Here is a 13,870-nt window from a genome sequence, read left to right on the forward strand (position 1 = left end):
CTGGATAATTTGGCACACTTTTTAGAATACCATTTAAGTGATACTTTTGTTAAAATGTGCTAAATATAACAATGCACTACCTTTTTGGCACTCCATTGGAAATTCTCTTAGTTAAACAAAATGACATAATTTTCCAACATTCTTGTCCATATACTTCAGCTCAAAATGGTAGGGCTAAGAAGAAAAATAAACATATAGTAGAGAAGGGCTTAACACTTCTAGCTCAAGCTACCATGCCCTTAAAGTATTGGTGTGAAGCCTTTACTACCGCTATCTTCGTAATAAATCACTTGCCTACACCTACATTGAAGGGAAAATCTCCTTTCAAAATGTTATACTCCAAGAAACCAGATTACCACTTTCTCAAAACCTTTGGATGTGCATGTTTCCCTGTTCTTAGACCTTGCCAAACACATAAGTTTTAGTTCCACTCAATCAAATGTATCAATTTAGGATATAGTGAGTCACACAAAGGTTATAAACATCTAAGTCCAAGTGGGCGTGTCTACATCTCTAGGAGTGTCGTGTTTAATGAGAAAGAATTTCCTTTCAAAGATGGATTTTTGAATAATTATCAAAGAGAAAATTTGGCCACAATTCGAACTCCAGCGTCCAGGTTTGTGTTACCAAATACTCAAACTTCCTCACTTGAAAACATGTCTCAGCATTCCACATCAACAATTGATATCAATCTTCCTAAAGCATCCCGAGCACTCTCACCAGACCTGCACACCGAGCCTTCCAATGATAACAATCAGGTAAGATCACCCGAACCTATGGATTATGATATGGACACTGCTAATCTAGAGGGTCTAGTTTCTGAACCAGGTACATCACAAACTACCAATTCCTCTTTTGACACCAGCAATACACAAAAGGAAGTTCAATCATCTCACCCCATTTTCAGAAGATCAAAAGATGGTATTTTCAAACCTAACATGTATATCAGGCAAGCAAAGTGGGAAGATAATGACAAGGAACTAGATTCAGTTGAAGCAGCCCTAGAACATAATGACTGGAAACAAGCTATGACTAAGGAGTTCAATGCATTGCAAGCCAACCAAACTTGGTCACTAGTGCCTAAGCTTCCCGAATAAAACATTATTGGAAACAAGTGCGTGTTCAAACACAAATATAACAATGATGGTTCATTTCAAAGATTCAAATCTAGATTAGTGGTGAAGGGATTTCATCAAAGGCTAGGAGTAGACTTCAGTGAAACTTTTAGTCCCGTAGTCAAAGCCTCTACAACTCATGTGGCTCTCACAATTGTAGTAGCTAAAAACTAGGACATACGGGAGCTAGACATCAATAATGCTTTTCTAAATGGACACCTAGAGGAAGTTGTTTACATGAATCAACCACAAGGCTTTGAAGACAACACCAAACATGATTATGTATGCAAGCTTAACAAGTCTCTGTATGGGCTGAAACAAGTGCCTAAGGCTTGGTCTGATATTATTGTCTGAGCTTCGTGCTCTCCGACACTCTTCCTCCATACCTCATTCCTTGTGCTCTCAACAACAAGGGCCATCCCTACCACCTGAGCGTAGGTAGATATCTCATGCACTAGGGAGATTCTAACGCCCCGAGCTATCTCGAAATTCAATCCCTGGATAAATCGCTCCTTCCGAGCCACGTCCGTGGGTACTAGATCAAAAGCAAACTTGGCCAACCCATCGAATCTATTAACATACTCTGTTATTGTTATATTTCCCTGAACCTGGTTCAGAAACTCATTTGTCTTAGTAGTCTTAAATGCATCACAGTAATATCTCTCATTAAAACTGCCTAAATTCTATCCAGTTCATTACAGTTGTATATCGTGTCTGGGATACCACTTCCCACCACATCCGCGCATCTTCCTGCAATACATATGTAGCACAGATCACCCTATCGTGACCTACCACCCCCATACTGTTGAGGATGGAACTAATCAGGCCCATCCATTGCTCAACTCCGAAGGGATCTAGGCCTCCCTAAAAAACTGGAGGGTAATATTCCAAAAATCTCCCACACAGAAACTCCCATCTGTTCTTAACCCTAGGCTGAGCCAATATTGGTGCCATTTCTGGCATAACAAAGGAAGATGTGTTTCCTAACAGAACCTGCTGTTTTAAACACCTGCTCTCTTCCTTTTGCCTCTGCAATCTTAATTGCATATCTGTAAACACCTGTTACCAATTCTGAGGGGAAGGTGGAGGGCTCAATCCCTGGATGTAATCCCTAACTTCAGTATAAACACAACCGGGTCCCATTAACTACCTTGGGTACATAACCTCTGATTTAGTCTGCAGTCAATAACTTGACCCATTAAGCATGATGAGCACATTCAAAAGCCTTCCCCCATGGGAACAATCACACAACACCACATTCACATACCACTGTGGTACTAAAATACATGCCCACAACACTCATGCATCAATCAATAACCCTACTCTTGCCAACCAAATATCATGCTCTTTACTCTAGCATGCAAATAACACATTCATATATTCACTACGCAGGTAATCACATAATCATATCAATAGTCAAGGGCTAGGCCCTATCAGAATCTCACGCTTTCTAATAAGGCATGCAGGTAAAGCATTTATATCCTATTTAAGCAGTTAAACACATAACCACATAAATAGTCACCATACCCTGAGTGGAGCTTGTCTTTAGTGATGAGTGTACATGCCCAGCTTGTCTTCAGGAACCCTTAACCTTGGCTTGCTCTAATACCAAGTTATAACACCCTACTACCCAGGGATCGTTACACTGTGCATTTTAAATAGTGCTAAACTTGCTAAACGAGTCATTTGGCCATAATCGTGTAACTAAACGTGATTAACGGTTCAGGGTTAAAATTTTTGGTCAAAGATATAAACGTTTCACTAAAAATTTTATTGTATACATGGGATCCCAAAATACACTTAAAAGGTTTATTACAATAAAAGAGTTACAACCTACTGACCTAAGTGACAAAATAAGGTTTGACCCTATTTCCTCTTTAAACGCTCGACTGTAGTGGTCGAGCAGCCGCATATATACACATCGTCACCTAAGCTCTCCAACTCAAGGATGGTCCAACTTTCTTTTCCCTTTACCTGCACCACATAGCACTCGCGAACCGAGGCTCAACAAGAAAACTTAAACATGCTCATAAGCAGTTAATAACATGTTACCAACTCATAATAAGCATGCCTAATAGTAATAACCCTACTCATGCATGCATACAAGTACAAATAAATGATTATGGAATCATTATGGGGCTTGCATCATTAATTAGATGACCATAGAGTCAACCTGGGGTCCTTTTCCCTGAATTGATGACCCTAGAGTCAACCTGGGGTCCTCTGCCCTGAATAGATGACCCTAGAGTCAACCTGGGGTCGTTTTCCCTATCCTCTATATAACCAGCTTTGGAGCTGATCTAGCGTACTCGACGCTAAGTTATCTCCGACCAATAGATCGGTCAAGCATATGATGCGGTCCTGGTTAGGCTAAATCATATGGACCAGTACTTAGCATGCTATCGCCATGCTTGACTAATAAGTCAATGTCTTACGACTAGCACTCACCGTGCTAATGCCGTCCTTATTAGTTTATGCTTTATGACCAATACTCAACGTGCTAATGCCGTCCTTGACTAATAAGTCAATGCTTTACGACCAACACTCACCGTGCTAATGCAGTTGTTTAACGCCCAAAATGTGACTACCACTAAGTGGTAGTTGTAGCAAAATCGGGCGGTCGATCCACAAGGAGGTAACCTAAAACCAAAAGATTAGTAGAAAATAACACAAAAAGTTAGTAACATGAAGTACATAAAAAACGGAAATGGAAAGAGATTTGAGATTTTGGAGTTTGTCATTTTGATGAAGTGATAAAATGAGATAAGTGAAATAAAAGTAAGGTGTAATAAAGAGTTTGAGAAATAGAAAGGTTTCAAGAATCATCCATATGCTTGTTTGGTTACTTAGTGTTATCCCTAAAAAATACGAGGATGACGTGGCGAATGAGAAAGCGGCATGTGGAATTACAAATCAGGGAAAAATGATGAAGTATTGAGAAAAGACCGACAAACAAAAAAGATAGGTCCAGGACCTATAGGGAAGTCGGCCATGCCAAGACCCCGTAGGGGTGGTCGGCCTGGCCCTAGCCCCTAGGGGTGGTCGGCCTGACTCCTACCCCTAGGGGTGGTCGGTCTAAGCAGGCCCAGGAGCCCCTAGGGGTGGTCGGCCTGACCCCTACCCCAGGGGTGGTTGACCTGTCATGCTCAAGAACCACCTAGGTGGTTGGCCTACCCTATCCTCCATAGGGTGGTTGGCCTAAACTCCCAAGTACACTTCACTGAGAAATACTCGCACTTGTTCAAACTAAGATCAAACAGGTCTAGCACCCAGAAGATCACAGGTCTAGCACCCAGTGGATTAACAGGTACAGCACCCAGAGGGTCACCAGGCCTAGCACCCAAGCTCTGAAGGGTCATCGGGCCTAGCACCTAGGTCTCATAGACGAACCAAGACTTAACATTTTCCTAGAGGTTTCAACCGTGCATTATCTACCACGATCTAGAGAAACAATGAGAAACCCACAGTCTCATAATCATGGGGAGGTGGACACATATCTTCACTACCTGATAATCGTGTACCAAACCACGATCCCAGTGTTACTGGTCATGTAACAGCCCCTGGGTACTATAAATAAAGGACCCAGGGCTTTATTTCAAAGGATGGATTTTTCTAGAATTTTGGAGATCTGAAGAACATTTGGGGAGAAATTCAGGGAAAATTAGAAACAAGCAAATAATTTTTTTCATCAGTGTAATTGTCAAGTGATTCAATACTAAAAGCTAAATGGATTAGGTTATTACTGTTCATTAGAACAGGATTGAAGCACTATAAAATTTCTGTGAGTTTGTTTAAGATATTCGTACTCTTTCGTTTATTATATTTATTTCGGTCAAAAGGTGTCGTATACTGTATATACGACTGTTGGCCAATTTCACAGGTCAACACTTAGTTACTTGATTTACAAAAATACACAAGTAAATAGTTTACATCCCAACATTTACTTGGAAAATATAACATTAAAGTCCATATTTTTTTTCTAACAATAGTCCATTTGAGTTATAAAGTTCCTTACTTTAAAAGCACATTGTTAATCTTATGAAAAATCTAAAAATGACAAAATACTCAAAGGCAATAATGCAATAGAAGATTAGACATAAAATTACGTATCAATATTACTTTTACTAATTAGACGGTCATAGAAAGAGCATGACTAATCCTACATACTATTAACACAAATAAATAGAGATAACAAAACAGAAAGGAGGATGAAAGAACGTAAATAACTCAAATACATTATATTAAGAACATAGTAAATCAAAGTAGCAAAAAAACATCACTAGCATATGAAATCATCCCTAACTTTCCTAGGAAGATTAGGCCATTATGCTCATGATTCTCACAAAATTCTAAGAAGAAAATATGAGAAGAAAGTGTGTAGAGATTTTTCTATAGTTTCTTTACTCTCAAAATTACATATCAAATGTAAAATAATAGTTTCTATTTATAGAACAAGAAAGGGACTAAAAAGAAATTAAATTACAAATGGGGTCTACAAAATAAATCTGAAATAATAATAATAAAATATGATTTTGAAAAATCAAATTTTATTATTAATATTAACCTAGCTATTTTAGTGAATGGTCATTTTGCCATTTTTCTAAAACACCACAAAATATGAGCTTAAGACTCAAAATGGAAAGGTGCAAGGCCCAAAGCCCACAAAAATTGGGCTGAAAGGTGGCTGAAAGTGTTGACCAAGTGCAGCCAATAAAGTGTGCCACGTGTCCAGGTGGTGGCAAGCTTGGGCCTGGGCTTGTTTGGGCTCATTTTGGGCCTAATTCCCTTAAAAAAATGCCAATTTTTCAACTCTTTTTTCAGTTTTGATTCTTTCTTTCTTCTTTCTTTTTCTTTATGCCAAAATGCAACTTTAATTTCTACAAAATAATAATAAATTAAATCATAATCAAATATTTTCATTTATAAAATAAATTATATTAATTCCATGAAAATATTAATTAAACTTAATTTATTTTGACCATTAAAATCAATAAATATGCATTTTTCACCACTAATCACAACCCCAACTAGCTTATTGCTAGTCCCTACCAATTCAAGCGAAAAAGAAAATTGTCAAGTTGAATAATCAAGTCAAACCAATGCAAAATCATCTAAACATTTTCAAAGTATCAGCAAGAATATGTGTGTGCACCAAACCATATTCTTTTTATTGCAAGTCATAACACAAATAGTATCGAAAAATCTCAAAAGTATAAAGGTCTCAACTCCAAATTCCTCACGGGCATTGAAAGTATTTTTAATGGGAAGGATACCACTCTTGGAGTTGGAAATGTAACAGTTTACGATCAAATGAGAAAGGATAAAATTTTTAGGACAAGCAATTTGAACAAGTATTGATCACAAGATAGACATATCAACTTATTGGAATTTAAATGACAAACAACCTTTGGGATTTACATGAGAAAGCTCAAAAATAAAATGAGAACTAACTATAAATGATAAATAAGAAAAGGAAACTATTAATACTAATATATATATATATTATATATATATATTTTATACAATTACATGTGGATGCTAAAAATTCCACATCGATGAAAGACCCACATCTCGTGTTTAAGGTCCCTTGAAGGTCCAAAGCAACCATGGCTGAAGCCTTGTTGGTCCCTCGAAGTAGTGCTCAAACACTATGAGGGTGGAAATATAAAATGAAGCATAGGCCAAAAATGCATAAGCATCACTCAATACCAGCTGCTTAGGGCAGGCTCACTCTGGGTGCGCCTCGCGCGGATCGACCTTGCTCCAAATGCGCTTCATGCGACATTGCACCAGCAACGTCTCGTGTGGATCAGGATCACTCCGGTTGCACCTCGAACACTTTCCAGTGCCTTGCGCACCCCAGGCATCTCGCAAGGCCGCGTCGCCTCGCACGCCCAAAAGCACCTCGTGTACCCCTGGTGCATCACGAAGTCGCGTCACCTTGCACGCCCACAAGCGCCTCGCGCACCCTTGATGCATCACGAAGCCGTGTCGCCTCACATGCCCACAAGTGCCTAGCGTGCCCCAGGCATCTCGTGAGGCCGCATCACCGCGCACACCCACAAGCACCTCGCGCACCCCTGGTGCATCACGAAGCCAGGTTGCCTTGCACACCCACCATAACCTCACACCCCGTGGCATCTCGCATGGCGCGTTACCTGAGCCTCGTTCCACCAGCGAGGCATCCTTTGACTATCATTAAATTAAGGCACCTTTGCCCACTTGCTAGAGCATGATAACTTGCTTACGACTAGCTCCTAAGAAGGAAGTCACACATCTGCCTTTTCAAGTGTTAGGAGATACAAAGACAAGGCCAAACTGGCCCAAAGTAACAGAGGAGGGGAATGCTAAAGCATGGAGTATGTCAGGCCAGGTACGTACGTGTCTAGAAGAGCACAGAGTACGAACCAAATATCCATACCAGACAAGTAGTGGTCATACATGTAAAGTACCTGGTGTGGTCCTCATCAGCCAATCTCTGACACTCATACTAAACAAGTGGTGGAGGTACATCCAAGTATTGAAGTTGGGGTGCTCCAACAAACCCTCGTCATGTACTAAAACCGACCACCACGCTTCTAGCACCACTACCACCTGTAAACTGCATATGCAGGGTCATGTCCCCAGGGACCACAGTTTACTAAGAGTCATTAGTACTCTACTATAAATATGACCTCCCTTCATCTGATAAAGGGGGGAATTTGGGGAGAGAATTTTGTAACCACTCATTGTTAATGGAGATAGACACTCTACATTCTCTATATTTTTCATTATAAAATTTCAGCATTTACATTTTGTCTTCTTGAAATCATAAGAAAGTTTGCTTGAAGTTCATTTGATTTGAATCTACTTCTTTTATAACTCACGAAGTTCTTGATCTAACTTAGTTGACGAGTTCTTACCGTCAACATTACACAAAACAAAAATAATAATAGAAAGATTTTTTTTAACAACTACAAAATAATAAAGGAAAGGGTTGCTCTTGTTATCTTTTTTTTTTTTTTTCATTTTTCATTTATTTTTCATCACTTTTTTTTTCTTCTTTTTTTTTTCATCATTCTTTTCCCTTTTTTTAATTTCTTTTTTTCTTCTTTTTTTTTTGACAAGAGGCAACACAAAAATAAAAGGAAATTACAAATAAAATAAATATAACACAAATTTAAAATTTATTACAAAGTCTCTTTCTTATATGAAAAACATCCCTATAGTCAATGTCATATTTTAAATTCCAAAGATGTGACTTTACCAACTCAAATGATCAATAAAAGTTCTAAAAATTGTTTTCTCAACTCTCACAACTCACAAAGAAATGAAAAACTTTAAATTTGAAATTGCTCTCAACTATTTGTGTTAACAACCAATTTATCACATGTTTGGAAAGTGCACAAAAGAACTCTAAAAATCACTTCTTAATAGTTAAACATAGAAAAAACTGACTCAAACCAACAAGTTGTACTCATGCTTGGATAATTTAAAAAAAAAATTGACTTAAAAATTCAACACGACAATAAGATTTTCCAAATGAAAGCTCACCACCCCCAACCAAAAATCAGATAGTGTCTCAATGTCAAAATGAATAATCAATGAAAAAGGTAGGGAAATAGAACACCTGGATGATGACCATGTCCATGAGGCGAGAGCGAAAACCTGATAACAATACCCCAAAACAAACAACATACAACAATAAAAGAAAGACAGAAAAATAAATAATAATAAAAAACAACAAACCATTCAAAACTTCAGAGTGTATAAATTGGGTCCTTAAGAAGGACCTTTTCAACATGACTCACACTCTCAATGTAATGCTTCAGTCTTTAGCCATTGACTCAAAAAATTCACCCATCGGTTGGATCCTCGACCTCAAGAGAGCCATTGGAAAATACTTGTTTCACTACAAATGGACCAGTCCATCGCGATCGCAGTTTACCAGGGTGCGAGTGCAAGCGAGAATCATACAAATGTACTTTCTGATTTGGCTCAAAGTATTTTCGCAGGATTTTTTTTATCATGAGAGATTTTCAATTTTGCTTTATAAATCCTGGAATTGTCATATGCATCATTTCTCAACTCCTCAATTTCGGAAAATTGGAGTTTGAGATTGATACCTGTGACATTGAGATCAAAGTTTAAGGCTTTGATAGCCCAATAAGCTTTATGCTCAAGCTCGACAGGTAAATGACAAGCTTTTCCAAAGACAAGCCAATAGAGAGACATCCCAAGAGGGGATTTGAAAGCAATGTGGTAAGCCCAAAGAGCATCTAGAAGACGTGTAGACCAATCTTTGCGGTCGGGATTTACCGTCTTTTCCAGAATGTGTTTTATCTCCCTATTGGCAAACTAAACTTGACCATTAGTTTATGGATGATAGGCATTTGCAACTTTATGAAGTACACTGTACTTGCACATAAGAGCTTCAAAAGATCTGTTGCAAAAATGAGTGCCTTGATCACTGATAATAGTGTGAGGAGTACCGAACCTTGATAACACATTTTCTTTCGAGAATTTGACAACTGTAGCGTTATCATTGGTTTGACAGGGTACAACCTCGACCCACTTGGAAACATAATCCATAGCGAGAATAATATAAAGGTAGCCAAAAGAAGGTGGAAATGGTCCCATAAAGTCTATCCCCCAACAATCAAATATTTTGATACAAGAATTGGGTTCAAGGGCATCATGTGCCAATGAGATAAGGAACCTAACTTTTGGCACCTTATACAAGAATGACATAAATCATTGGTGTCTCTGAACAAAGTGGGCCAGTAAAGACCGCATTGTAAGATTTTTATAGCGGTTTTCTTCACAGAAAAATGACCACCACAAGCATCATTGTGGCAAACATTCAGCACACTAGACACCTCATCGTCGTGGATGCATCTTCGCATGATTTGGTCGGGGCAATACTTGAATAAGTATGGGTCATCCCAAAAGAAATATCGCACCTCAACCAGAAATTTGCGTTTGTCTTGTGAACTCCATTCAGATGGGAGTTCACCTGTTATTAAGTAGTTCACAATGTGAGCATACCATGGTAACTTAGCAACAGAAATGAATTGTTCATCGGGGAAATCATCATGAATAGGTGGACCATCAGTGGGATCGCTGAATTCAAGTCGGGACAAGTGGTCTGCGATGACATTTTCAACACATTTCTTGTCTTTGATCCTTATATCGAATTCTTGCAAGAGAAGGATCCATCGTATTAATTGCGCCTTAGCATCCTTTTTGAAAAGGAGATACTTAAGGGCGGAGTGATATGTGAAGATCGTAATAGGTGATCCAGTCAAATAAGATCGGAATTTGTCAAGGGAAAAGACGACGACAAGCAACTCTTTTTCAGTAGGGGAATAGTTCATTTGAGCACTATTGAGAGTTCGGCTTGCATAATAGACAACAAAGGGTTTCCACTCCCTTCATTGTCCTAGCACAGCTCCCACAACAAAGTTACTGGCATCACACATGATCTCGAAAGGAAGACTTCGATTGGGTGACTGAATGATGGGAGCGGAAGTGAGTGAATTGACAAGTATTCAGAATGATTCCTCACACTTAGGTGTCCATTCAAAAGTGACATCTTTGGCTAGGAGGTTGCTTAGCGGACGAGCAATCAATAACGAGTAAACATAGGCTTTCGGACCGAGTCCTAGCCTCTGGGACGTCGAATCCTACCAAACTGGGTAGTAAGATCGATCCTGAGCCCTTAGGTTTAAGTTCCCATGACTAAAAACCCCCTTTGGCCAAAACTGCCCTTTTGGGCCGCGACCCCAAAAACCCGTGCTGCGGCCTGCTCAAGAATAGGGGCTAAACCCCTCTCTGTCTGTGCCATGGGCCACAGCCTGCCTAAAAGGTATCGCGGCCCAAGGTGCCCCCAACAACCAATTCACCTGCTTCTTCAAGCCTGGGCCGCGACACACAAGAAAAGGGTCGCGGCCCAACCACAAACTCAGCCATGAAACTCCGTTTTTCCCATTTTAAAACCTTCCAAAAACCTATCCAAACATAACCAAATCTCAAAAATAAAGTTCCCAATCATCTCAATGGCACAAAACCATCAAAACCCAAGCTTCAAATCGTCCAAAAAATCCTATAAATGTAAAATCCAAATTCAAAACTTAAGAAACTTTAGGAAATAGAAACTCAGAAATTCAAAACTTAAATTACCTCTGATTATGTCGTTTCTCACTAAATTCTCCGGCTAACAAGCTTCTAATCTTCCCTAGAATCGATATGACTCGATCCTTGCTTGAATTCGAGTCCTAAAACTCGACTTTCCTTCGAAAATGGTAATGAACATCAAAAAGGGATAACAAGAGAGAGAGAGAGAGAGAACGTACTGAACTTTTTTTTATGTTTCGGACAGGTTACTTCGAGCTTAAGTAACCTCAAACAAATCCCAATGCTCGGGGTCCCAAAAACACCCCAAGGGTAAAATAGTCAAAATTCCTAGAATTCCCTCCTGATCTCATTAACTCCCAATATATCATCAAATAATCATTACCATTACCCAATAACCCGGTAATGTATTAAATACCCAAAATACCCCTTGACTCACACCGAGTCAAATATGGTTCCCGTTGTGACTTTCCCACTAGCTTGCTCCCTAGGATCGTCTCATGCCGAGTAACCAAAATATATCCATATAAAAATGTTGTCCTACACATATATCACATATACACCAAATATACCTATAACTGGCCAAATTACAAAAATTGCCCTTTTAATCAGAAATGGGCCCACATGCATATTTAATACCCCTAAACATGCATACCAAGTCATATTATAATATAATTGACATAATCACATATTGATACATATCTATATCACATAATCACATAATCACATAATTTCCATAATTTGTCAGCCTGGCCCCCTTATTAGGTAATTTGGGACGTTACAATTTACATCTCAACTAAGCAAGACTTTTGCACTCAAAGATCTAGGAACTCTAAGCTATTTCCTTGGAATAGAAGTGGTTCGTAACTTAGCTGGTTTGTATCTATCTCAAGGGAAATATGTTAGTGAGATGTTGAAAAAATTTAATATGAAAAATTTGAAACCCTGTCCTACTCTTATGACAGCGGGAAAGCCAGTGTCTATTGAAGATGGTGAATTGCTGAAATATCCAAAACATACAGAAGCCTTATTGGTGGAATGCAATATCTTGCCCATACTCGACCAAACATCTCATTCGCAGTAAACAAGCTAAGCTAGTTTTTGAAAGCACCAACGACTATGCATTGGTCTGCTGCCAAACGGATTCTCAGGTACCTGAAAGGAACCATTCATCATGGGCTTCACATCAAGTATAGTGAGAGACTCACATTGACAGGATTCTCAAATGCAGATTGGGCTTGTTGCCCTGATGAAAGAAAGTCAGTAGCTGGTTATTGTGTTTTTCTGGGTGATACACTTGTCTCATGGTCATCTAAGAAGCAAACCGTTGTTTCCAGGTCTAGCATAGAGTCAGAGTACCGAGCCTTAGCTCAAGTTGCTGCACAAATTGCTTGGCTGCAAGCTATCAGGAACTCAAGTTTCCTCTCCCCACATCACCAGTAATATGGTGTGACAACATGAGTGCAAGTGTACTGGCATCTAATCCTTTATACCATGCCAGAACCAAACACATCGAACTGGATGTTCCTTTTATCGTAACAAAGTATTGGAAAAGAAGCTTAACATTCTGTACATTCCTTCTCATGATCAAATTGCTGATTACTTGACCAAGGGCCTGTCGCATTCAAGATTCAGATTTCTAAAAGAAAAACTTGGAGTGACCGACTCACCCCTTCGTTTGAGGGGTGGTGTTAAGAAAGTTTAGTACTCTGCTGATCTCTATTCCATTTCCTGTACCAACACTACACCAGATTTATCTTCTATAATATTCTTGGGCACTAAATTACAAATTCTGTTATTTTGTTAGAATCCTTTTTACCTTTTTTGCCTAATGGTCATTGGACCACTTGTAATCATCTTAGTGTTTCACCACTGATTTTACATTACCCTACATACAAATAGATCATTTACACCAACCTCTCTTTGAGCTGACTTTTCCAATTTATCTGCTCCATACAATTTCTTCACTAGAAGAACTGATATCTTTTGCATAGTAGGTAAACTAAGTCAATTTATGCATTGGAAAGCGTGGAAAATAGTTGGAAGATATCTTAGACAAACTTGCTCTTAAGGAATTAGCCTCATTCAAAGTCAAATTTTATCACTACAGGCTTTACTGATGCTGTCTGGACAAGTTGTTCAGATGATAGGTGATCAACACGTGTGTATTGTGTCTATCTGGGAGGATTTTCATTAGTTGGAGTTCAAAGAAGAAACCTGTAGTGGCACGGTCAAGTGTGGAGTTAGAGTATTGAGCTATAGCTCATAAATAGTTTAGCTAAAGTCTATTCATTGTAAACTGAATATTACTCTTCCTTACCATCCTATAATTTGGTGTGATTATTTATGAGTATTTTCATTAGTAGCCGATCCCATTTATCATGCACGAACTAAATACATAGATATTGATGTTCATTTTGTAAGAGATATTATTCTTAGAAAAGAGATGGAGATACATTATGTTCACACATCAGATTAAATTACAGATGTGCACACACAAGTTTTATCACTAACTAGATCGAATTTTATATTTTTGAGACAAACTCAAAGTGATAGCATCTCCCTTTGGTTTGAAGGGGCAAGTAACAGAGCGTGACAACTTAGCTCAATCAACTCTTTCCAACAGTAAAGAAGTACGTTAG

Source organism: Humulus lupulus, chromosome 5 (assembly GCF_963169125.1).
Source record: "Humulus lupulus chromosome 5, drHumLupu1.1, whole genome shotgun sequence".
In the NCBI taxonomy this organism is placed as follows: domain Eukaryota; kingdom Viridiplantae; phylum Streptophyta; class Magnoliopsida; order Rosales; family Cannabaceae; genus Humulus; species Humulus lupulus.